Source organism: Corvus brachyrhynchos, unplaced genomic scaffold, assembly GCF_000691975.1.
Source record: "Corvus brachyrhynchos isolate BGI_N302 unplaced genomic scaffold, ASM69197v1 scaffold158, whole genome shotgun sequence".
NCBI classification, from domain to species: domain Eukaryota; kingdom Metazoa; phylum Chordata; class Aves; order Passeriformes; family Corvidae; genus Corvus; species Corvus brachyrhynchos.
Genome location: NW_008239756.1, coordinates 1,234,534 through 1,258,789, shown reverse-complemented (window position 1 = coordinate 1,258,789; position 24,256 = coordinate 1,234,534). Strand labels below are relative to the sequence as shown.

The following is a 24,256-nucleotide window of genomic DNA, read 5'->3' as shown; positions in this document are numbered from 1 at the left end:
AGCTCGGGTCTGCTTTTTTGCTTTTTTTTGGGGGAGGGGAAAATGGTGTTTTACCTTTTTGTTTGTTTGTTTTCATATAAAGACAATAGTCGGAATTTTTATCAGTTGTAAGTTCAGTGTTTGCTTGGAAAACAGCGCTGGCTCTTGCCACTTTGTGTGCGTCTGTGCCCCTCTGCACGCCTCACGTAATTAAATGTGCTTTTTCTGGGTACCTCCGCGGCAAGGTGGCCCCCGGGCACTTTTTTAGTCCAATTCCAATGATTTTTAAGCTGTTCTGTGATTTGAACAGTGGAAGGTAAAATTACATAAGTCCTCAGCTTGGAACGTGTTTAGGGCATGGGGTGAAGCACTGTGTTACCAGCGTTTCCAAACCTTCAGAGATGTCATTAAAGCCCAATAAACCACGTTAATCACGATCACTTGCACCTCTCGTCCTCCTGCCCTGGGAGTTTGCTGGTCGAGGGCAAGTAGGTACTGCAGGGGTTTGGGGGTGAAACGGCGCGCGACCGCCAGGGCGCGGGCGGCCCCTGCCTCTTCAGCACAGCCGTGGTGATCCCCACCAGCTTTCTTTGGGACAGATTATTAAAGATACACCTTTAATAAATTTCCTCAGCTGGCTGCAGCCCAGTGGTCCAGCTCACACTGGTCCTGTCTGTTCAAACCAGCTGGCTGTGTTTTGTGGCTCCTTCGGGGCTTCCTTCCCTCAATCATGCCATCCTGCCTTCAGACCTGTTTCACCTTGTGGTCCTGCATGCTGCAAGGTTGGATGTGCCACAGGCTCTCTGTCTCAAGAGGAGCACGTTTTGGGGTGTAGTTTGAAGACACAAGGGGAGGCAACAGAGGGGGGAGTGTGTTAGCCCTGTTTGACCCAACACATGTAGGAACTTGTGGGCTGGAGGCTGATGCGAGGCTGTGCACGCTGCTCCTGGGGACTACAGCTGCTTGTTCCCTTAGGTGTGCATTTTGAGCTGTTCCTGTGGCTGCTCTCACAGCCGCTTTATAATTTCTATGATTGAGAGAAGCACAAGTGGTTTTCCAGTCAGCTCACCAGCCCCCTTCCTGTCACAGGCTCGGGGAGGCTTGGAATCAGGGCTGGGGAAGCAAATACCGAACAAGATTCTTTTTCCTTTCTATTTCAACTGCGGGAAGATAATTTTTCTAATCAACTCCGTTGCATGACTCAGAGCCACATTTAGAAAGGAACATCAAGGAACATGTCACCCTCCATAGCCCTTCAACGAAGTGCATTCCCTTCTTCCCTTCCCTGCTTCAGGAACTGGAGAGAAAGACCTGAAGAATTCACTCAGTGATGATAATCCCGTCAGTCCCACAGCCTCTGGTTTTCATTAGCTTGGGAAACAGTGAACAACCAAGAGAGAAAGAAGAGCACTCTAAACCATTTCTCTTTTTTCGTTTGTTTCAGGCAGGCAAGAAGGTGCTTTACAGGCTGTAAGGGTTCCTTTATTTTTCCTTTTCTCTCTGAGGGATTGTTTGGGCTGAGCAAAGCTTGGCAAGGTTGGTGTGTAAATATGAGAGGATACCAGCAGGAAATGAAGTTGGATTGTTGGAGAGTGTGCTCATTCCTTTGGCAGCAGGCTGCATGGGAAGCTTGTCACAGCAGGCATCTGAACAGACTGGGAGTGGTCGGATCTGTGGCCTGAAGTCTGGCAGGTCTCAACATTTTCTATGCCGTCAATCCCTGCTCCTTTTTTGTGGCCCAGCAGTCCACTGAGACCCACAACATGGCCCATTTCACTAGCTGGGAAAAACAGACACTTTCTATCCCCCAGTTTCTCCTGCAGCTCCTGCTCTGCTCTAAACTTCGGTCATAAAAGATCTCCTTCCTCTTTCACACTGACTGAGCTCCTACTCCTCATATACAAAGCTGCATGTGTCAAGGCTAGAAGCAGTTCAAAGCAGAAGAAAGAAGCTGTTGACAATCCTTTACCAAAGTCCTTCATTTTACTAACGTAAGTATCTCCTAACAATCCACTCTCTTGTAAATTTTCTGTTGTAGAAACTATATGATATGGTGTATCAGTAGAAAAGGTGGCACTAGACTGAAGAGGAAACTTGTCTCTTCCTGGCATTTCCTTTCAAATGACAAGATCTGCAAACCCTCACACCTCAGTGATTTTTTTTGCTTTGTGGGCTCTCCCTGCAGGGCGCTCTCCTTCTTACCCTTCTCAGTGTGAAAGGTACGCCAGTACCAACTTGTAGTACTCTCTCTCTGATACGTTCTCATTAACTATCCATTACTGACCACAGATGATCACAAGATACTGGGCTAAGTGTGATGAAAGCGGTAGATCTGCTTTTCCTGTGCCTAGATCCAAGGGAAATTTACCTCTTTTCTTTAATAATCCCAGTTACCTGCATTTCCCAGCAGGATCTTTGGACACCTGAGATAATGAATTTTACACTCTTTTGAATAGGATGGCAGAATTCACTCGATGCCTGAAATACACACCTGCTTGGGAAGCCTGTCTCACTGCCAGCATCGGGTACAGCAGAAGAAAGCAAATCCCATCCTGAATGCATGTTAATGTTTCTGGCTAATACAGAATGGAGAGGATCCTAGAAAAGAAGGAATCGGCAGCCCCTACTGGAAGATTTTGACTGCCCTTCTTTTCTCTGGACTTCATCGGTGAGACCTTTCAGCTGCAGAGGCGAGATTTGCATTTAGAGCAAAGGACTATCCCTGCGGGCCATCTCCTCCTTTTTTTTACTCTTCCAGCCCATTGCTGGGCCACAGCCAATGCTTCAACCTCTCCCTTGCCATTAGATGGCAATGCAGGTCCATAGATTCTCTCTCTTCCTTGAGCCCCTGGGAAATGATGGTGCTGCAGCTGGAATGACTCATAGAGCCTCAAGTCTTCTATTTCCACCCATCTCACTTTTGAAGACTGAGGCACCGGAATTTGTTTCACCTGAACGAAATGGAGCTCTCTGCCTGGGATGGCAGCTCCTCTGAGTCCTCAGTAGCACAAGCATTTGCTCTCTCTCCATCCAAGCCCTCCTTTGTACGCAGAGGTTTGAGGTTATTTCTTCCATCACTTAATTCATTTGTCTTTTGTATTGCTGTGTCCACCACCATTTTGTTGTCTTGCTTATTTCTCAGCTTATAGCCAACCCTCTCAGGCAAGTGAGTCATGGGCTGCCTCAGGCCAAACCCCGAGGATACAGACTTCTTCCAAGGGTCATGAATCTCCCATGTGGGAAGTTATAAAGAACTGCAGTGAGAAATAGCTACCACCACAAAATGCTTTCCTCCATATCCATTTTTCAGCTTTTCCATTGTCTGCACTTGACTGGTTCATTTAACATGTGCATTACCAGGGTTTTTTTCCTTCACATTGCCTTTTCCACCAGAAAATGTCACCAACTCACATGCAACTTTTGCTCAGAAAACTTGCAGGTTCATTTGTGTTCCAAAACCAGGCAGGTTTGCTCCTTCAAAACTGAATATAAATGCCATTTTTTTTTTTTTTTTTTCCCCCCTGGAGCCCCTTTGAAGTTCAATTCCATGCCAAACAGTCCACCAACTCACAGTAGTGCAATATTTTTGCTGGGCAGCTGGCCAGGGCAGTTGTAAGGCTTTTTGGAATCTGATTTGGATACTTGCAGCAGGATCTGCTTTACTTGGTGACTTCAGCTGTGTTAGTGGCAGAAATCCTCATTTGTAGCAGAAAGAATGAAAATACTGTCTTTTTAAAAAAAATCTATTATACTGCTGGAGCAGATGGAGAGCTCCTGCCTGTGGCTTAGAACAGGGCAGGAAGATGTTGACACCTTCCCCCATGCCAGGCAAGGATGGGAGGCTGGGTCACACCTTGACACTCGTACCTCCCATATACATTAAAGTAAGCACCTTCCAGCTTTTCTGGATTTAAAATGTCTAAACAAGGAGGATTTTGTCTTAATCCCCAGGAGAAGTGCTCCTCTATCACAGAAAGGCTCTTTTTTCCTGGTGCATAAGAAGTTAATAGTGTTCCTAAGCCCTCTTGCAGATGTGAGCAGTGTGCTGTAGATAAGTTATATCAGGAGAAGGCGGTATCACTTGGGCTTACATATTTTGTGCTTATCTGTTGCACTCTAAAAAGCTGTTGCATTTAATTACTCATTTCTCAAAGCATTTATTAATCATTTATTAGCTCTTTGTTCATTTGCTGTAGATGTAACTTACATATAAAGTGAGCCCAGTCATTTCATAACCAAGCACATCTCAGGAGGACTAAAGCACTGAGTGATAGGAAAAGCCTTACTCATCTTGGCATGTGGTGGTACAGCTCTAGTTGGGGCCTCTGGTACTTTAGAAATATAAATACCAGTGACTTAGGCTGCCCCATCACCTGAGATATCTGGGGCACTGATGAATTAGGTGACAGCTGCATATTGGACTGGAGATTTATAACCTTGTTTTGTCACTGTGCAGCCTGCACAGCTGTTCACTCTCTATGAATGAACCTTTCCCAGCCTCCTGCTCCCCAGCACCTAGTGTGGGTGTCAGAGTTCACAATGCTGCAGCCTTTCCTCTGCACCTTCAGTTAATGGAGCAGGAGAACAGTGTTTGGGTTGAGAATGTGCCCACCAGCTGAATTGAGTATTTAGGGGAGTCTGACAAAAAGCCCCTCTTTAGTACCCAGTGTTATAGAACTGCAAGTGTAAAGTCTGGTCAACCTGACCAGGGTAGTCACCTCTCATGCTTCATCCCTTGCTCTCTCTCTGCTCCCAAACAAAAAGTCACCCCAAAGAAACATCAGAGGGAAGTCCTTAATGTTCAGTACTACTGACCACAAGTCCTGGGATCAGAGAGCTTCAGGGAACAGCAAAGGGTCTGCCTTGGTAGAATGACAGCACTGGCTGAGTGGTTTCCTCAAAGACTTACAGGCTCTGCCAGGGGAATCAGGGTCAGATTTCTCCCGGATGTTTCAGTTTCCCTATGGTTGACACCAGCAGATAAAGAAACCTCTATTTCCTGGTAGCAAGAAACCTGTATTTCCATATCGAAACCTTTATTTTCTAATTGAGCAGCATCCCACTTCTCTGTTGCCCTTTTCAAGGAGAGCAGCACAGCAAACAGCAAAACAGCCACTGTCAAACAAACAACTGCACCAAAAACCCACCCACCTAAGAAATGAATGTCTCTATTCTGTCATTATGAGAAGAAATGACAAGGTCCAAGATCATCTCAACCAGCTTGAGACATCTTAACAAAGCACCTAATTTAGGCAGGTGTTTCTCTTTTGCTGTAGTCAATGGAGTAAGGAAGCTCTGAGAGCAGAAGAGGAGACATTTTATAAATGCTGTTGCTTTATTTCTTCTGTCCATAAAAAAATCACAGCCCACCTGGGTTTTAAATTGCTTTTCAGCTTTCCTAATGAATGTCTCTGAATATTTGCATGTCTTTTGTTTGCCCTCTATATGGGGAAAAGCTTAAGTCAACAAATTTTTATTTGATTTGTAAATAATGCCAGAGTGACACTTTATTACAGATTCCCAGAACTCCCACTCCATGTCTTATCCTCCAGATATGATGTGCCAGCGACATCACCAGAGACAAGCTGTCAGGTGCAGGGTAGGGGACAGAAATTAAAATAATTTTGAGGAAAGACCATCTAGAACTTTACCCTGTACCTCTGTTTAGCCCACAAAGCATCAGGAGCTGGTGAAATAATTGCTCTGGACAGATAATAAAACATCCTCCAGCAAAACTAAGGTATTTAATATACTGCTCAAGTCAATTTCCCTTATTTCTGCTGTCCTCTTGCTTTTAATAGTGGTTTAATGAAAAATTCAGAATTAATTGAAACTGGCATTAGACATTCACGTGTTCCAGTGAGGATTTCATTGCTTCAATATTTCATAAGCTGACTTCACTGCTATGCTTCTCCTTATCCTGCTTTCATAGGCTAGGATATCATCCCTTTTCATAAAATGAAGGGTCCCAATGTGGGAAGGTGGGAGTACACGAGGAAAGTTTGCAACCACATAGGCAAAGAAATAAAAATAATAGCTGTTTTCTTCCTGCCACCATCCCCCCATTCTGTATAATGATTTGCATCTGAGCCTTGATGGGAAAGAGCTGTCCTAAAAATAAACAGGATCTGTCTGAAAGGTGTCTGAGGGAGGTATTTGGCAACTGTCAGGCTGTCACGTATGCTTGAAGGATGGAGCTGATGGACTCACTGACACCAGACAGGCTCTGCTGAAATGAGAATGCCTTATGCTCCCCTTGGCACTCACTGGGTAAATTCTGTTGGCCAGAGCCATCAGACCACGGTGTGTCTGGGGCCTGTTCCAGGTCTGGCTGCCGTCAATGAGAGTCTGCCCTTGGATGGCTCTGGGAACTGGATCAGACCCTTGCTTTACCCCTGAGATTCTGGCTTTACACCCGGGATGAAGTTTGACTCCCTAAGTGAATGTCACCCCAATGGAGAAGGAGTCACCAGGCCCTGGGCTTGAGGGTTTTTGCAGGTCTCTGAAAATGAGACCCTTCGCTGAGGTACCTGGATATGGGGACCAGAGCCTGACCTTTTTCCTTTTCTTGGTTAAAACGGCTTTATCCCTCAGTTTCTCCATCTCTAATAGGGGTGGTGTTTTTCTGTCTTCAAGACTATTGGCATATTTGTAGATCCAGGCATTCTTAAAACCATGACTGTGCTAAAAGCAGTTCCTGTTTCCCACAAGGTGCTTAATGACCATGTGTTACACCATACTGCAGTCATAAGGTGAGTAAACAGAAACACGAAGGCATGACATGACTCAACTCAGTGGCAGAGCAAGGACCCAAGAATCCCAGACCCCACCAAAACAATCATACCCAAGCTGAAAAGAAAATGTTACAAGTGGAAGCCTCGGTTCTTCTCAATTGCACAGGGAAATCTCCACTGCCTGTGGTGTAACTGCAGATATTTGCTGCTGTTCTTGGCAGAGACATAATGTGCTGGGGAGGGAAAAGGGAGGTGTGGAAGAAAGGTGGAAACCTCCTTGTTCCCCATGGGAGAGTGGACACTTCTCTTATTCTCAATGGGAGCCGACTGCTGCCATATCTGAAAATCAGACTGTTTTGTTATCTTCTAGGCAAGAGCAGCTCCTTTTCAGTGAAGAGCAGACCCTGAACTCAACTGTCTTGCAGTACTTTGGTCTGAAAATACTGGTCTATCTTGAGAAGAATGGACGAGGGAATTAATGCCTGTAATATGGGCTGCAGAGAAGTTACCTTTAAGGTAAGAGGGTGACTTGATCTCTTTGAGAAAAAGAGAAAAAAAGGCTTCCTTATCTTCATGGTGTTTGCTCTGAAGTATCATCTTGTGACTGCCAGTCTGCCTTGCAGGATTGGTCAGTTCCAGCCTGTGGCTGGTATCAGTTCCTTCCTTTCAGAGGTGGCATTGTATTTCCCAAAGTATGGCTGGTTCCTCTTGGCACTTCGAGGCCTCTGTGCCACCTCTTTGCCTGCTGTGCCTGCAGCCCCGTGGTGCTGATCCCACTCACGTGTTGAGCAGGATACGATCGGCCCTGCAATTAGACAGCAATCTGAAAGGAAGAGGAAATCAAGACGATGTACCAGCGAGGAGCACGTGTGAGTCAATATCAGGTATCTGAGGGTATGATGAGGAGTGAGTGAGTCCTACCCCTTCTAGAGGGTCCCACATCGTTTGTGAACAGTAACTGTGCAGATCTCCTGGGGGAATCTGCATTGCAATGATGAGGGGTGTTCACACCGCCAGGCTCTATCTCTTCAGGGTGCTCTGGCTCTCCTCTGTGAGGAATTTGTCACTATGCAGCTGTACTCCGGTGGCTGGTATCAGTTCCTTCCTTTCAGAGGTGGCATTGTATTTCCCAAAGTATGGCTGGTTCCTCTTGGCACTTCGAGGCCTCTGTGCCACCTCTTTGCCTGCTGTGCCTGCAGCCCCGTGGTGCTGATCCCACTCACGTGTTGAGCAGGATACGATCGGCCCTGCAATTAGACAGCAATCTGAAAGGAAGAGGAAATCAAGACGATGTACCAGCGAGGAGGAGCACGTGTGAGTCAATATCAGGTATCTGAGGGTATGATGAGGAGTGAGTGAGTCCTACCCCTTCTAGAGGGTCCCACATCGTTTGTGAACAGTAACTGTGCAGATCTCCTGGGGGAATCTGCATTGCAATGATGAGGGGTGTTCACACCGCCAGGCTCTATCTCTTCAGGGTGCTCTGGCTCTCCTCTGTGAGGAATTTGTCACTATGCAGCTGTACTTTTCTTCATTAAAGTAGCCATGTTAAGTAGCTGTGAGGTTGCTAAATGCCTACTTTGCTAACTGATCTTCTTCCCACCTGGCAGCTTTTTAGAGCAGGAGACATGAGGTTGCTAAACCCATTCATTTCTCACATGCACTCATGTTTCTAATGTCTGTGGAGATCCGGCTTTAAAAGTCCTCTGCGAGCTATTGGAATGAAGAGCACTTCATGAAGACATTGTAATTATTATGGGATTCAGGGGTGTGTGGAAATGATTCATGGAGATGTTTCCCAGCCAGCAGGCTCATGGAGCCAGGTGAGCTCTTCCCTGGAATGTGAAGCATGCAGCGTGGCAACTGGGAGAAACAGGTTTGGCCGGACATTTTAAGTTGTTCGCAGCAGACAGCCTCTTCAGAGCCACATCCCTGCTTTGCTGATCTCCCAGCTGGATGCTCCGCTCTGCCACACTGGCCCTGCTGAGCTGGAGAGGATGGACACGCTGCGCAGGAGCCTTTCTCGATGGAAGAGGTACCACATTAAGGTGCACCTGGCTGACGAGGACCTGATGATGCCCCTGACGGTCAGGCCCAGGGACACAGTGATGGACCTACGGGCTCTCTTGGTACGGGAGGGCATCACTTCCTGGAAGAAGACATTTTATTACAACTCCAGGCAGCTCGAGGAGCACGAGACTCTCAAAGAAGCCAATATCCAGAACGGTTCTGTCCTCCTTCTTGTCAGCAATAAAAGGTAGGCAAGGAGCTCATCTGCCATGGAGGCAGTGCAAAGGAAGGGGAGCGCTCTGTGTGTCTCAGCCCCTTGGGACACTTTCTTGTTGGGGTTTGAAGAATGCAGACCGGGAACTCAAATCCTGCCATTTCCAGCAGGATTGAGATTCCAGGCTCTTCATATCCAGACATGCTGTGCTGTGAAATAAGCAGGTCAGAGGAGGAAATCTGGTTGCTGCTGCCTGTCCTGTCTCTGGTCAGGTCTCGTTTTCCTGGATATGTGGCCACACACAGAGGGAGGACATGACAAGAAAAAGGGCAGGGAAGATTGTGCGACATAGGAGAGTGTTCTGGGAACCTCTCATTTGTCCTATTCTGTCATGCCTGTGTCTCCCCACTCCTTTGTAGGAAATACTTCCTGCAGGTTTTTGGGGGTGGCACAGTCTTACTGTGACAAAGAAGAGCTGTGAGCCGCCAGCTTACTGCAAAGCACGAGGAGTGCTGGACAGGGATGGCAAGAGGTTGCAGCTGCCCAAAATGTGTCTGAATCACAGCAGAAAGTGCAGTGAGACTAGAGACTCCCGGGACAGCCAGTGCATGGGAGATCAATCACGGCAAGCACTATGTTCCAGTGGGGATGAAAACTGAGATAATGGACCTGGGACTCACTGGCCCACAGAACAGTTTCGATTCAGTGTGGTGAATTTATGCCCACCTGCACTGTCTTTCCTAATGCCTGGTTGTTACTGCCAGCATGATTCATTCTGTGAAGCATTTTGGGGATACTGGGTAGAGGAGGTATGTCGCGGGTGCGTTGTGTCTAATTCATCTTCCTAAATCCTGAGCCCTCTGAGTTTGTGTCTATGCTGATCAGCGTTTCCTCTGCAGAAAAACCTGCACTAAAGACTTCAGTTCCTGATTATATCCCACATACTGGAATGGTCCTATTTTCCAGTCCAGAGGCAGCTTGAAATCTCACACAAAGAAGATTTAATAAAGCATTTCCTTTCAGAGCTCAGCCAGACACAAGAGATTTCACATCACTCAACTAACTGCAAACCCCAAGTCACCCACGTCCCCTTTCTCCAACATCTCATTTCAGTTCTCTGATTAACTTGGCTCAGCTCCTCCTTTTCACCTTGTTTTTAATGGCAGAAGCACTTCTATTTGTTGTTGTTTCCAGTGTTTATTTTCCTAATTTTTACAGTCTGAGTTTTTGAGAGTAAAAAAGGATTTGGAGGGTCTGAGTTGATGGAGTGCACATACTGATTCTTGTTTGGTAGATGCCTGGTTTCCATAGTGTGCTGTGCACCTTCCCACATGCTGCAAAAGCAAGGTGTAACTGCAGCAATGCAAAACTCACCAGGAGATCCTGCCCTGGTGGGCAGGTGAGTTCAGAGGGCCCAGCTGAAGTCACTGGCCATTTTTGAAAATCTAGAGCCTCTTGCTCAAAGTCACAGTTCAATTTTTGTGAGTACATCCAAAAGGGAATGGGATTTCTAATACATTTTTCCTTGGATTTCCTGGAAACCTTTCTGGTTCCTAAACAAGCACCTTTGGCCAATCTCCTATTGCTTTTGCCAGGGCTGGGTGCAGTGTGGGGAGTGTCCTGTCTCTACCTGAAGTCACATCTCCTTGATTTTTTTGACAGAAAGGATTATTGTGCCAACCTCAGCCACTCCCAGAGGGTTTTCTGTGGCATGTAAATGCCCAGATATTGGCAACACATTTCTCTAACGGCTCATGGGGTGACTGAGCTATGGTAGGAGAGTTCCCTTAGATATTTCTGAGATGTGCTCGTGTGTGGCTAGGCAGTCACCGCCCTGCGTGGGACAGTCCTGGGCTGAGGGCAGGTTGTGACTCAGCACCTTGCCTGGTCTTCAGCACAGAGAGGTTTTAGAGGATTTTAGATGCCTGTCTCTCACTGCCACTGGGACTTGGGAAATACAGAGTGGGAGAAGGCTGTATTGTAACTGAGATTACAGTACCAATTTGAGTATTGAGATTACTCAAGTAGATCTTTAGGTATTACAAATCCATATTGCACCAGCAGTGTCTTTGGAAATACACTGGTTTGTATCAGCTGGGCAACAGTGAATAACCACGGGGACTATAACAATAGTAGCCCATGCAGTGTTGGGACTGTCTAGGGGCCACAGGAGCAGAGGGGGTAGAGAAAACAGTGCTGCATTTGGACAGCAGTCCTGAGAATTTAAGAGTTGGTTTTAATGTTTCACCAACTCAGGGAAGTATGGACCCTCCCGATCAAAGGCAAGCGTCTACTTCTTCAGTTCTCCCTGAAAATCTTGGTGTCTCCTACTTACTCTTTTGTACTGAGGTACCAGCCAAAGAGAGCAATATTAGCTCCAGAAGTGGAGTTGCTGTGATTGCCAAGGTCTGCAGCTCCGTGTCGTGCCTATAAATATTAATGGTTACTCTGCATGCTGTGTGTTCCTACAATGGGCTCACGGTACAGTTTACTTTGAACCAGAGAAAACATGAAAATGACCCTATTTTTCATCCTCCCCTCCCCGCTTAATGCCTTTGTAGATAATTGGCATTTAGCAAAGGCCAAGTCAGCATTTCCACTTCTTGCTGGTATTTTCTGGGGTTTGTAACTTAGTCATAAAAATTCACTTAAGGCGGCAGCTTGGCAGGAAAGGGATCAGCATACCAGCTAATGCTGAAAATTTATTTAGATGTTAATGTTTAAAAGTTCGAGCAAGCCATTTTGGAAATCAGTCAACATGACCTCTCTCCCTGGGAAAGCACATGGGCTGGCCAGAACTGTGAATATCACATCCACCTAGGATGCAATTCCCCTTTGTGCAGAGCCTGTTAATCACATTAGTGCTGTGCTGACTGAAATTGCAATCCTGTTGCAGTAGAGGCTGAGCAAAGAACTCGCTGAAAAACAGTTTCTGCCCTAGAGAGTGACATATTACAATAACATTGTTTACCAGTGGGTAAAACAAGCAAAGCAAGAGTTGAAATGGAAATGAAACAGAGAAATGCCCCAGCTCAGTGGCCGTGGGCCAGCATGTGGTGTTCAGGCCACTACTGCCCAGCAGGAGACCACCCACCAGTGGGTCTTGGCATGAGCAGAACAGCCACCCAGCACAGATGCAAAAGCATCCACGGGCATGCAATAGGCTGTCCCAAACGCCCAAGGCATGATCAGTCCTGGCACTGTGGGCCACGCCACGGCAGAACCCGTTTGGCTCGCTCTGGAGGCGGCGCAGGGCCCCAGAGCCAGGGAGCTGCTCAGCTGGTCTGGCGGTGATGTGGGAGTTCCTGAAACTGGCACCACTCTTGCCGTATTTTGACTGCCACAGCGAGCTGCCCGGAAGCTCTTTGCTGGCTGCGTGCTGTGGAGCACTGATCAACAAGGCCACCCGTGGGGCAGTGAGCAGCAGTGCTGGATCGTGGGCATATGGAGTTAGCTGCTCCTCGCTGACGTTTCTTGGCTGCGTTTTGATGTTCAGTGGGAGATGGAGGAATATTGCCTTGAACTGGTGAATCCACTACTTAACCCATGGGCTATTTCAAACAGAGGATGTCACTGGGTGATCCAGAGCGATACCCAGACATGCCCAGTTTGCCTGTCACTGCCCGTTCCTAGGGATGTGCAGTTCCAGCTGGATCTGTGTGTGGTATAAGTACAAGCACATTGACAGAGCCTTTGCTCTTGGTTCCTCTCCTGCACAGTCTCCTCCAGCAGTCACCCAGGCAAGGTCTGTGCTAATAAATCAAGCAGTGCCTGGACTTCTCTGTGTTACAGTGCTGGAGTATTGCCCTGTAATTTTTGTCTCAGTCCAGGCACATTTCAGGAGCCAGCATGGGCCAGGGACTGCTCCTTATGGGATGCCTGGATGTGCCCACGCAGGTTTGGAGAGTAAGGATTTAATAGGAAAACGTTGGCCATTCTGTGCCACCTGTCCTCTACATGTAGGAGAAAGTCCCAGGCACATTTGATTTACTGGCACAGACTTGGCCACAGGGCATGGGTCCCCTCATTTGGAAGCTGAGGTTCATTGAGGCCAGGCAGCTTTTGTCATCATACATGCCTTGCCTGGAGAATGGAGTTCAGGAAGTCATTGGTGAATAGGTTAAATAAAGTAGATGCCAGCACTGAGTTCAGCAGAAGTCTATTATCTGGAATCTATTGGTGTTGATTTTCTGGCCTGGAGCCACCTGAAAGCATCTATCTCAGGGCATTAGCTCAGTTACCATAACAACTCATCTAGGAACAACTCCAGGAGCAGACCAAGGTCCCACGTGGTATCGTAGCCACTCTTAGGTCAAAATAAGCATGTCCAGGTTTCTCCCTCTCCTGCAATGCAGCCTCAATGTCCCTTGTGAGTGCCAGTCCTTATAGAAGCTTTGACTTTCTTGGGAACCTGTTTTATTCTTCAGAGGCTGTTCAGTGTAGTTTTCCAAAGGTCCATCCACTCAAGAATGGTTATTTTACCTCCTGCCATAATAACAAACCCATCCATCCTCAGGGAGCCTGTTGCATTCCCTTACTGACATTCAGTTTACAGTCTGATTTTTTGGAATCGTAAACGAAAACTATGACTGAGCCACTTGCACAAGGTCCAGTTTAGCTGATGCTAAACTCCTGCCTACGTTTGACTCCATGATGGCATAAGGACCAATGACAGACACTCAGCAGTGGCTCTCTCTACACTTACATCACTATTCTATCACCCCTGCTCACTGTCCCCAGAGCTGCCTGGGAAGCACAGAAGGTGATGTTGGACCTCTAGAAACCAGAAAAAAGTAATGGGATCTACACATTTTGACCCTGAAAGCTCAGACCTGAAATAAGTTCTTTACTCTGAGTTTCAGTGTGGTTTTGTGAGGCCTGCTCTTTGCACTGACCCTCCCGCTCCTGGGGTTGCTCAGCAATTACTCCTCAGCATGGAGGGGAGACTTTTCACCCCATCCAATTTCTACAGCCTTGCCCTGTTAAGCTGAGGCCTAGCAGCAGGCTCCAAGGCATCTCGCAGTAGAATAACGATCCTTTAAATAGCACTGGGAGTCTCTCTTCTCAGGGAGAACTAATTAAGTTCTTCAGTACATGCTTAGACATATGCTGACCTGGTATGGCCTTAACAGGCCCGCTTCCACCTACCGGATAAATAATACTGGCTTAAAAATATCCTCCTAGAGATGTGTTACTGAGGCAACAGCCAGGTGGGGGGCTGGCTACATCTCAGTGGCTGAAGGTAGTATTTATGTGTATTACTCATGGGCCAAGCTCTCTGCTGGTGTACTCAGTTAAGTGATTTTTAAGTTCCGAAAGCACTGGTGCAGTTACCTCTGCTGACACCTCACAGTGTACAGGCCAAACAGTGACACCTGTATTTAGCTCATTTACTTACTGCTCAGCCCAAGAAGCTCATTTAACAAAAACACAGGGTTGCATCAATAGAGAACGTGGTCCATATGATCTGAATTCCTCCCTGTGCAGTTGCATGGGATTGCAGTAGATGAAATGGAGCTAATATGTCTCCCGGGGGTCTGTCTTGGCTCTAGGCAAGAATTAATGAATGGGAAGTACATCCTAAACTAGGTTTCTTTCTGGTGTGATATGGCCCAGCTTCTTGGACTTCTCTGTAGTTGTGCTGATTTATATCAGGTGAAGATTTTGCCCAGTTATCCCAGAGAGGGATAAATCCCCTCTCCTGTGTCATGGTGTTTTGTGGGACAGATGTGCTGCAGGGGGGGCTCACAGCAAACCCTTGGCTATCAAAGTCCACTGAAATTTCAAGTGAAGACGGAAGTGCTGAAATATGAATCCTGTCCTGGGTTTTACAGAAAACCCAATCCGTGACTGATATCAGCCTCACTAGACTGATCCTTTTGTAGAACACAACAAAACCTCCCACCCCACAGACTTCGAAATTCTCTAAGACCTGGTGAAATATTTGCAGCACATGCTCAGTTTCTTGTCATAAATTGCAAACATAATTGCAAACAGCAATTCACAGGACTCAAAAGACTCAGCCCTGCTCTTACTGGCTCACCTGGATAGGGTGGCTGCCTGGTAGAGCTGCTGTGGGCCATGAGAACCTTAGTTGCAGTCCAAGGTGGGATGATGAGCTCTCCAAGCAAATTCCAGCCCTGAAGAGGTACCCCTACAAACTTGGCAGAGCTTTAGGCACTGTTCTGGAGACCCCAGGGGGTAGCCCTGGGTGATTCCTAAGGGTTTTCAGAAGAGTAACTTAGAAAATAATTCTACTTTTGCTAAGTTTAGGCCTTCTATGGAGGGTCTGTACCCCTGTCAGAAAATGTTGATGGACCCACAACCCCAGAAAGCCACCATGTAGTGCTGATGCCCGTGGGTGAATGTGTTGAGAGCAATTCAAGCTCTGTCTTACTGCAAACAGTCTCAAAGTGCTCCTAAAGCTACAGACTGCCCTTGTTCTAAGATGAAAAATGGATTTCCAGGAGCAGGCACTAAAGAGGAAGAGCCTTGCTTATGAGAAAAAGGCTTCCAGACAGTTGTGGATTATCTGAAGGAGGACGAAGGCATCTTCTGTGGAAGGATAAACAGGTTTGAAACCCTGCAAGTGGCTTATCCTGAGTTGTATAGTGTGACCAAAGAACAAAACCAGTCAGAGGATGAGGTTTGCATTCTCCACATGTCAGGGTCAGTGCCTGCTTGGTCAAATGCCATTTTTGATTGCATCTCTATAGTGCTCCAAGTATTTGCCTCTTTCTTATTCAGATAATGTCAAAGAGCACAGCCAAAGCCATGAGAGATGCGGAGTGTGACAAGGGCTGAAGGGAAGCAGATGGAAGAGAGCTTGCCCATGGAAAGGCAGCCTGGCCACCGGTGTTGGTAAGTCCCTCCCTGCATGCCAGCTCAAGGACTGTTCAGAAAGCAACTCCAAGTGTTTTCAGCATGGTGCCCATGAATAATTAAGCCAAACAAAACAACAAATAGTGTTTCCTCTTCAGCATGCCATGTGGTCCCAGCTGCCAATGGAGGAGCGTGGTAAGACTGACTCAGCTCCTGGGAGTAATGAACCAGTGAAACACCAGGACAGGGGATTTCTGCCTGGGTGATGGAGCGAGAAGGAGCTGAGGTGGACTTTGCTTAGGGCCCTAGATGGGGACATGGGACATCTGAGCCTCCTTCTGACTCGTTTTCAGGATTCTGCAGTATGTTGCTGGTCTTGGCTTTTGTTTTTCTACACATAAGTGCAAGACAGTTATTTTTCCCTTTCACCCTGTCCATTCAGCTGTAAATGACTCAGGTTAGGGACTGTCTGGGCTCCAGAACACTTTCTATACAGTGGAGCCCCATTTCCAGGTTACAGGCTCTGTACAGCAAATAAGTGATAAGTGCACTAGAGACAGTCCTGGAGCTTGGCAGCTTCTGTATATCCGAAAGACAGGGACTGGTTGGTCTCTGTGACAGCAACCACCTCACCTGATCTCAGGGACCCATAGTTACACCAAAACTGCCTCATTTTTGAGCCAGGGTTTATAAGGCAATGAGCCTCCTTGTGTTCTTCTTCCATCTGGGCTGGTCCCCCACTTTGCCCTGCTCCAATAACTTCTGAACCAGCTGACCTGATTCAACCCAATTTGATGGAAAGAGAGAGGTGTCACAGACCCAATATCCCTGCAAGTTTCATGAACAAACAGCAGCTCGATAGAAGAGAGATGTTTAAGTTAATATCCTACTGAAGGAAAGGTAATTACACCTCTTTGTCCCTGTCTCTTTTGGAATGCAGCAGCCAGGTGACCAGCTGGCATTTAGATATGACTGGTCAATCAGTTCCTGCCCAGCTTCAAGCCAGGCCCTGCACTTGCTACCCCTTCCCTGTGACGCAAGAAGCTGCTGTAACAGCCAAGGATTTTGCTGGGAAGGTCTGGAGGGCATCAGGTGCCCTGAGGATATTGCAGTAAGCTGGGAGCACCAAGAAAGGAAGAAATAAAAAGCAGTTGTAATACACAAATCAGAGAAGGAACGGGTTTCACCAGTTCCTTACTCACAGAACAACTTGATTTTTAGGTTCAAACTTCTTTTCAAGAGAAAAAATGGATGTTTCACTAATCTCTACGGTACTTTCCCCAGAAAATTCCAATGACTGGCAACTGTCTTACCAAACACCCCAAGTCTGCATTTTCTGTTTTTTTGGCCATGAGAAAACAGTTGATTCTTTTTTTCCAACACAAGCATTTGACAAAATGTAATGGAAAATAGAATTTTTCATTTTCTTTTTCCCAAAGAACAAAAATATTCCCCCAAGTACATACTTGGACTTTGCACAGAAAGAGATTCCAAGACAAAAATGTGAACATAGTCACAGCTGAACATCTTTCAGTCCAAGCAACTGGGATGGACAAAGAGTGGGATGGGACTAAGTGTGGGAAGAAGGAATGTGACTTTTCCAAGGTCAACCAACAAGGCAGGTGCTTGTGGAGAGCTGGTGCTGTTGGGTCAGCAGTTCTGCCACTTGACCGTGCGGCGCCTCTGCGTGTCTGTCTATCCTGAAATAATGAATTTCTTGGACCAGAGCCAGTACTTTCCTGAGTGCTTGGAAAGTGCCTCACACAGCCTTGGGTGTAGTCATAAATAATAATTAAAATGATAATAATAATATTAAAGTGGATGTGTGCCACTGGAGATGGGACACACTGAGCAACAGAGTCCTAAATCTATGGCCCTTGTCTAGTAAAAGGTACGGTTTGCTTCACAGAGCCTGGGAGATAGGATTTGCTTCCCTGGACTTGATAATCACAGTCTTTTGCTCTGCAAAAGGCAAACTGACCTGAGCTGAATTAGGTCCAGTATCTACTCTAACACCTCCTGCCTGTAGCTTGGAGCTCTGGTCAACTCTGGAAGGCTTTTTGTGGCTCAGGGGGATATCTGGAAAGACTAAATTAACCGTGATGGTGCGGGGAGCTGCCTGGACTAATGTTTTTTTCAGAGATAGGCTTTGATTGACATGTCAAATCTGGCTGACAATCTTTTATTCTAAGCGCAGTTGCTGCCTCTCTTCAGAGCAGGAAGAGCTGGTTTGGTTGCTGTCCTTCAAATGATGCATCTTATCACATGGGAAAAAGTAGGATAAAACCCACAAACCACCTAGAAAGAGCCACAGGACCAGCATTAAAGAGGTAAAACTAACTGGATCTATTTGAGATATTTCTGCTTTTTTCCTCTATGCCACAATCCAATGCAAGACACTTGAGAACAGGGGCTGTGCTCTGAGGAACAAGAGCTGTCTGGTTTTTTTCTTTGTTTGCTTGTTTATTATATTGTTGTTTCCTGCAAGAGATTTGTTTAATGCTTTGCTAATAGAACTGTGCAACTCTCTAGTGATGAGAGAATCATGGAATACCCTGAGTTGGAAGGGACTCCTTCAGTTCAGCTCCTGGCCCTGCACAGACACCCCAACAATCCCAGCCTGTGCATCCCTGAGAGCATTGTCCAAATGCTCCCGGATCTCTGGCAGCCTTGGGGCCATGACCATTCCCCGGAGAGCCTGTTCAGTGCCCCGCCATCCTCTGGGGGAAGAACCTTTCCCCAACATCCAATCTAAACCCCCCTGACACAGCTCCAGCTGTTCCCTACCATTTCCAGTCCAGTACTGGGAAGACAGAGGGATAACCTCTTTTACTCACTTGTTTTACACTGCCTCTTCTACTCGTCCTCCCCGCGCTGCCTATTACTCCTAGTTACAGGTATCCTTAGTGCTTGCTAAATGGTGGGATCACACCACTCAGCTGCTCTCAGAACAGGTGGAAGCCACTTTTTATAGTGTACTTTAGACATTTGGGGTTTACCTGAGTCTGGCCAAGAAGGTCAGATCACCAAATGGGCAGAGGGATGCTCCGAATCCCCTTCTGGACATGCCTTGGTGGAAAAATAAGTCTTTTATTTGAGATGTCCTGTCTCTCCTTGCTTTTCTAGGTCCTTCAAAACCATCCAGGCTCTTCAGGGTTTTGCCTTTCTGCAAAAGGCAAACTGACCTGAGCTGGATTAGGTCCAGTATCTACTCTAACACCTCCTGCCTGTAGCTGGCAGCTCTGGTCAGCTCTGGCAGGCTTTTTGTGGCCCAGGGGGATATCTGGAAAGACTAAATTAACTATGGTGGTGTGGGGAGTTGCCTGGATGCCAGAAAAGATGCTGACAGTAAGAACTACTGTGAAATGGATGTTTCCCTTGTTCTCTGTAAACACAGGTGTGGACAAGAGCAAGGACCAGCATTGGAAGGTGTATTAGGTCCTGAGTGTATTGCAAGATGGAGAAGTTTGCAACTCCACAATGCTGCTCTGTGGATGGGGCTGCTTCTTGTTGGGACTGTTACCTTTGGGATCCTGCTATTGACGGAGCATCGCAGACGGGATTATCCAAAGCACTGCTGTTTACCTCCACCTTGGAGCTGCAGCCAGGCCTTTCCAGTAGCTCCTTCTCTTGAGCTTCACGAGCAGAAGACAAGCCTGGGCAGGTCATCTCCACCAGCTGCTGTGTTCTAGTCAGGCAGCTCAGGCTGGGGTATGTTCCAGTGGCTCTTCTGTGCTTCTCCTGTACCTGAGACACGCATGCATCAAATGTTTCAGTTTACAGGGTCATCAGCCTGGCAGCTTTCCTCAGCACTAAATTTACTTTTTAAAGTTACACCAGTGTTGTATCCAGAGGGAATGGAGGAACAGATGCAGCTTGTGAAGTTTGGCTTTAATTCACCTGCCTCGTTTAATTTCCTGCCCTGCCTACTAATCAATGAGTCTGCACTAGCAGCTCTGGGAATACCAAGGTTTTTCCATATCCGGGAGAATTCAACACAGTGGCTGAGCTCCTGAGGTCTCAAGCAGGCCATGTCACATCTCCTTTGAGGCTGTTTCATTATGGATTTCCCTCCTCCAGAAGCACTTGCAAACACTCTCCAGCCCATGGCAGCTGCACCTCATTTCCTTGCAGGGCCCGCTGGCACAGGGCAGCTGTGTCACATTATCCCCTCTTAGCCTATGTGGCATTTCCTCCTGGAAGTGCTCTCCTTGAAGATTTTCAGCTCCAGGCCTTGCTTTTCAGGGCCACATGCTTCTTTCTGGGGCTCTGTGCCCATCTGCCATGCTATGTCAGACACGCTGCTGGGGCCATTTGGGTCTTGTCACCTCCCAGGGCTTCCAGTGGGACCAGCAGAGCCTGGCAGGGGCTCCTTTATCCCTCACAGGGCCCTGAGTGTGTCACTTCCAAGTGTCCCTTCTTCAAGGACAGTAGCACCATCTCAGCTCAATGGTGCTGTCAGGCACTGCCTCAGACATTCAGGGCTGTCAGGAAGCACCAGTGAAAGGGTTTCTGGCACTTTTGCTTTGTTTAAGCAGAATTCCACTGTCCTGGGTTTTTTTGGACTCCTGTTAATTCCAGGCAGTGCTGCTCTGTTGCTTAATCAGCCGGTGTCAAAGCCCTGGGAGACAGGAAGGCTGCCTTTGCCTGGTAGTACCTATTTTGTGACACTGCTGCTTTACCTCACTTATTATGATCTGTACCAGATTGCTCTTTGCCTGCTAAAATGGACAATTAGGATCCAGTTGTAATGCAAATCACACGGTGGAATAAAAACAGTGGGGAACAAAATCCCAAATAAGTAGTCATGTCAGCCTTTGTTATGGCATGATAGCTTCAACTCTGCTCCTGCTCTGTGAAGGATCAGGAGGAGAGAGCCTGTTGTGCCTTTGTGTTTTATAGACACAAGCTCGATGTAAGGCTGCCTTTAGGCACTGGCGGCCCTGATAATGTGTGTGTGCAAACCTAACAGACAGATTCCGCCTACGCTGGAAATTTGATGATTGTCTTGTTTTTTCAAGGCTCTGTTTTATATACCACAGGCCAAACCCATGGGGTAATTGCCGTCTCTGCGCAGGGCTGAGATCACGTGGTGAGAGAGAAGCATAGAGATGCTGAAATTTCAATCTACCACATAATGTGCCCCTAATCCTGATGGCCTCGTAATTGTGATGCTGTCACTGGTGTCATTGCGGTTGTTCTTGTCACTGTTTTCCCATGTTTAGTGCTAAATGTTGTAAATGAAGAGAAATATTTAAATTTGTAAAGGAATCTAAATTTACTGTGGAATTAAACACACAGGAGCCTGAAAAGTCAAATGGAAGAGGTATGTCTTCATTTCAAATGGCAAGTCATAGTGATGTAAAGCGATATTTTGTTGATACAGCTGCTTTTACTGCAGATCTGCTTTGCATTTCCCCAGGCCATGGGTAACAAAGAATGAGACTGAATGTCTTCTCATCTTTGAGGACTGAGTGTTAGGAATATCCGTGTTCATAAAGTGTTAGAGCTGGCAATCAGGAGGTCAGTGTTGTAAGGGATACCTGAACTTGTGTACTACTTGTGAGATCCAGAGTGAGAACAATGCCTATCCATATCTCATGGAAATCGTGGCTTCCAGAGGACAGCAAGGAACAAGTGTGAGAGGTGGTGAAGCCAGATGGATGAGCTCAGTTCAAAGTCCTCCTAGAAGCTATGGCAACATAACTTGTATATCTACTCAGAAAAGCCTTTGCAACTACCATAAATGACTTTAAATGGCCTTATTTTCCTGCTAGCAGTGAAATAAGCAGCTTCAATGGGGAGGAGTAAATCCACTTGATTACACATGTTGCTGGGAATAACACTCTTATTGGTTATTACTAATAACCCAATTTATTACTGGTAGCGCGGCTGCTGAAACAGGCAGCCTTATCTGCCAGGGGATAACTGTACTGCTCCTAAATTTCCAATTACAATGGAACAAGGGGAGTCAGAAGGGCCTCAAGGAAGGAAACTCAGTAGGAAGCAAAGTCAACATGGAGCACTTTGGTTATAAACAATGTGTGATAAATGAAATGTATCGGGGACAATCTATCTTTGGAGGAGGATTTCTGCCAGGCAAGGCTGAGCTCTTTCCATCCTGATGCTTTCCTAAGGCCAGCCATGGTGTTTGTGTGTCAGGTCATGGAGGTGTTGGCTTGCTGGCTAATCTTCTGGAGGAAAGAGGGGCTTCTAGACCTTGGATGTGCAAAGTGGCTCAAGCTCAGGGCTTCAGTCCAGGATTTAGATGAAATTTCTCCATTGAAACCAATGGCAAAGTACCTGATCACCACAGCAGGAGTGTTCTCACACAGCAACGCCCTGGGAAATTCTCTCTTGGAATAGATCAGATTCTCCTCTTATTTATGCAATTATAAATTCAGTGTAGCTTCATTTGAAACAACTGTTTTCATCCAATGCAAATAAGATCAAGATCTGGCCCAGGCTGCTTTTGTACACAACGGGAACTGACTGAATTACGGAAAACAGGAAACAAATCTAATGTAAATCTGAATGGAAATATCATGCTCTCTGTTACATCAGAATAAATTGGAAGGAAGTCTGTTGATGCTAGTGGAATTCATCTGGATTTACACCAGACTGTGGCTCAGCATTTGTCAGTTGGCTGCACACCGACATCAAAACTCAAACCATGCCACCTCATCTGAATAGCTTTGAACATTTCTCCCTTTTCCTTTATATTTAAGCAGTTGCCTCTGCATTCCGATGGCTGATTAGCCTTTTCAAACAAATAAACCCCTACAAACAGGCATCAACAAATAAGCCTTGCTCTCACTACCGTTTGCAGAATCTTGATGATGAATATGAAGCACTGAGCTTGGGTTTAGAGTCACTTAAACTTGCCTCTGCTCTTCTGTGTTCCCATTTTAGAACAGCAGGATTGAGCTCACGAGGGGACAGATCTTGACAAAATCACTCTGATTTCCCCAAAGGAGGGAAATCCCAAAGGCAAATTCATCGCCTGCCCACCAGCACTGGGAAGGGCCAGCAGTTTCCTAGGATGCACAGGATTTACCCTTCAGTATATCAGCAAAACCCTGTCGTTCTTTCACTCTTGCTGTCTTCAGGCAGATGGTCAGAATGGAGCCCAAACCCTCCCTAATGGATCTAATAGGGAATCTGATGCATTTAATAGGGAATCATGTCATGCTCTGTTTCCACAGGCAAGTTCCTGTGCAGGGGAGCATGGGAACCGGTAGGTGCTTTTCATGGGAAAGCAAGAGGGTTAATTAATGCCTGAGCAACAAATTTGGCTCCCTGAGTGAAAGTCACTGGAAAAACACAATGTCTGAGCAGGAGCATAGCCACATCAGCCCTTCCCTTGAATCTTGTATACCCCAGCTTCTTACTTAATTCAGTTTTTAATCTGTGCTCATGTTTCTCTTCAGATAATTAGTAAAATGCATCTTAATTAAAACAAGAGGAGGAGAAGAAGACACATAAACAAATGAAAGCCCTAAGTCAATGGGATTCAGGGAGGGGCAAATCCAGTATTCAAATACAAATCTTGAGGCAAACATGATAGTAACAGTTATGGAGTTATCAAAGGTAAAGACTTTTCTGAAAGTTGGATAACTGTTTGCCGGTACACCCTTCGGAAAAAAAGGGACTGGCTAGAGCCTGATGTCTGAGTACCACAGAGCCTGACCTGAAATCAGTCCCCTGGGGAAAAGAGCTGGGGGAGCTGTGTGGTCAGCAGTCTTTGTTTTTCTATTTCTCTGTCACTGATTTTCCATGTGATCCTCACAAAATTAACTGGGCAAGATTTTCACAAGTGGCCCCTGTCTGTGGTTGCTGTAATGTGTAGATGTTCAACCTGAGATGTACCTGATCACCCTTTGCTGCACCATTAGCAACAGAGCACATGTGGATCTCAGCCACAGGATCTGAATGTGCCAGGCACTACCTCTCAGAGTCCTTATGTTCCCATCTGTAAATTGATATAATAAATACTTTCCTGATTTTATAAAGCTATTAAAGCTATTAAATGAAACAGAGGCTTTGAAAGACCTGTGATTACTATGGCTTACTTTTGCTTGGGCTTATTTCTAAGCCTGTGCTCAAGGCCAGGTTGGATGGGGCCCTGAGCAGCCTGGTCTAGTGAGTGACATTCCTGCCCATGGCAGGTGGTTGGAACTGAATGATCTTTAACCTCTCTTCAAACCCAAACCATTCAGTGATTCTATGATTCCTGCAGGTGAGCTCTGCCTAATTTGTGAGAGCTTTCTCACTACTGCAGACCCTGTGTTGAATGCAATGTTTTTGCTATCTTGTTTCTGTCCTTCACAGTATCACCTGAAATAAATGCCCACAGCTAGGATGCACCTGACTGTGGTGTTGTTGATACACAAACAGAAGCTCCAGCTTACTCATTATCACAGCCTCTCTAACTCTGTTTGCCATGTACCCCAGGCTTATTCCATCCATGCCAGTGAAGTTGGCATGTGCGAACTTG

General features: G+C 46.5%; 1 long non-coding RNA gene across 3 annotated transcripts; it reads left to right on the top strand.

Annotated features, from left to right (window-relative positions):
• Window positions 1–8,023: 8,023 nt before the first annotated feature.
• On the top strand, window positions 8,024–24,121 carry LOC108448693. 3 transcript variants are annotated; one of them, XR_001864662.1, is made up of 4 exons: window positions 8,024–8,970; window positions 15,685–15,798; window positions 17,957–18,089; window positions 19,157–24,121. It is a non-coding gene; the product is annotated as an uncharacterized LOC108448693 (long non-coding RNA). The 3 variants fall into 3 exon arrangements; XR_001864661.1 differs by having other exon boundaries at window positions 17,952–18,089; XR_001864660.1 differs by having other exon boundaries at window positions 15,685–18,089.
• Window positions 24,122–24,256: the final 135 nt, after the last annotated feature.